At 44.6% G+C, this 1,905-nt stretch overlaps 1 non-coding gene across 1 annotated transcript; it reads right to left on the bottom strand.

Annotated features, from left to right (window-relative positions):
• Nucleotides 1–222: 222 nt before the first annotated feature.
• On the bottom strand, nucleotides 223–296 carry TRNAS-GCU (transfer RNA serine (anticodon GCU)). Its single transcript has one exon. It is a non-coding gene; the product is annotated as a tRNA-Ser (tRNA).
• Between the last annotated feature and the right edge of the window lie 1,609 nt (nucleotides 297–1,905).

Raw genomic sequence — 1,905 nt, 5'->3', positions numbered from 1 at the left:
GTCGTTCATCTGGGAGGGAAACGGCGCAAATTACACTGAGTATACACAGAGGCAAGACGATGGGTTTATGGTATATGGGGGTTTAACGTCCCAAAGCGACTCAGGCTAAGAGAGACGCCGTAGTGAAGGGCTCCGGAAATTTCGACCACCTGGGGTTCTTTAACGTGCACTGACATCGTACAGTACACGGGCCTCTAGAATTTCGCCTTCATCGAAATTCGACCGCCGCGGCCGGGATCGAACCAGCGTCTTTCGGGCCAGCAGCCGAGCGCCATAACCACTCGGCCACCGCGGCGGCCCCACAGTAACTTTTTAGCGTTTCCTTTTCTAGATATATTAAAACTAACGGCGCAGCGTACTTAAGCAAGAAACATTATTCTATTTGTTTTTATGCGGATTGTGTGCCAAAAATTAGTTCTGATAGCCTCTCCCGCACACCTAATGCACACTGTTGAGGTCGCAGTGAAAGTACAAGAATGCTTTTGGACTTGGACTGCTCATGCTCCTCCTCGAGTGGAGCACATTTGGAGTTCATCCGTTTCATCGCAATGTTTCTTCCGCCTATAAGGCGTTGTGAACACTGACCTATTAAAGAATTGTGCAGTTGGGGAACTTTAGATCAAATTAAACACAGACGCCACAGAAAGACGCGAACAGATATGAGATGGAAAATGGGGCGGTTATGACGAACACAACTGAGCAAAAAGATATGATATTTTAGTTTTTTTTTAATCTAAGTTTTTTACCGCGCTTGAATTGGCGCACAATGTTAACTCTGAACACTGAAACGCTGGCAGATGACGGACGAAGAGAAGACTAGACACACAGTGCGCTGAACTAACAACTTTATTACCAAAGGAACGCGAACCGCGCATTTTTATGCAGTTACCATAGATTAGCCAATGATTACAGGGCGCATGCGCAATGCATAGCAAAAAACTGAAGCAACAGGAGAAGCGCGCAGGCCCATTTTTAAACCCACACCGTGTTTGAACCATGTGGGTTCAAAAAAGCACCTGCTCGGTTCCACTGGTTTTCAGGGGTTTTTTTTTTTGCTTTGAATTGCGCATGCGCTCGTTAATCACTGGCTAATCAAAGGTAACTATAAAAACATGCGGATCGCCCTCCTTTGTTATTAAAGTTGTATTTCAGCGCACTGTGTATCTAGTCCTCTCTTCGTCCGTCGTCTGCCAGCGCTTCAATGTTCAGAATGTTAAACCAGCTCCCCTAACAACACACCCTGTTTAATGGGACCACAATGTTAAACGTTGTACATAAAAGTAATTAATTTTTATCATCATCTTGCCAAACGTTTTTTCACACAGAGAAATTACTGCAGATCTGCTTGCTGCGTAGCGTAGAGGTATCGATGATTATATGTTTTTCTTAATAAAAAATTGAGGCAACAACTTCAAGAATGCCTTCTCAAATTAGCCTAGGGTGTCAGTGCTTCACACGTGAGCATTTCCCGGCGATCACTGCCCGACTCCACCGAAGCACAAAGACGAGCAAACTCTCATTGAACATCTCGTTCAAGTTTCTTCAATTTTCTAAGCGCTTTTCAACTTCCTGCTCCACGCTTATGCCTTTCCTGTCACTCCAACGATGCGCGATGCTAATCCGAACATATTTAATGGAATTCATCTCTGTAGCCGGGCTTGGCCACTCAGTGACATTCACCGTCCTCTTCTACGTCTAATTTTTCAGATGTCTTGAAGAGTTCTTCAAGTCGTAATCGATTTGAAACACAATTTGAAATTCAAGAATATTGCATACCTATGGAAGCATAATCATTTCAGAATACCCTGTGCAACATTTTTGCTCACAATACGTTGAATTGAGCCAAGGGGACAAACTGCGGGAGCGCAGAACCAACCGTGTCAGTACGCTCTCGCCTATGTCGTT

This window comes from Amblyomma americanum, chromosome 8, assembly GCF_052857255.1.
Source record: "Amblyomma americanum isolate KBUSLIRL-KWMA chromosome 8, ASM5285725v1, whole genome shotgun sequence".
NCBI lineage: Eukaryota > Metazoa > Arthropoda > Arachnida > Ixodida > Ixodidae > Amblyomma > Amblyomma americanum.
Note: the sequence above shows the minus strand (reverse complement) of the source record. Positions and strands in the feature narration are given on the sequence as shown.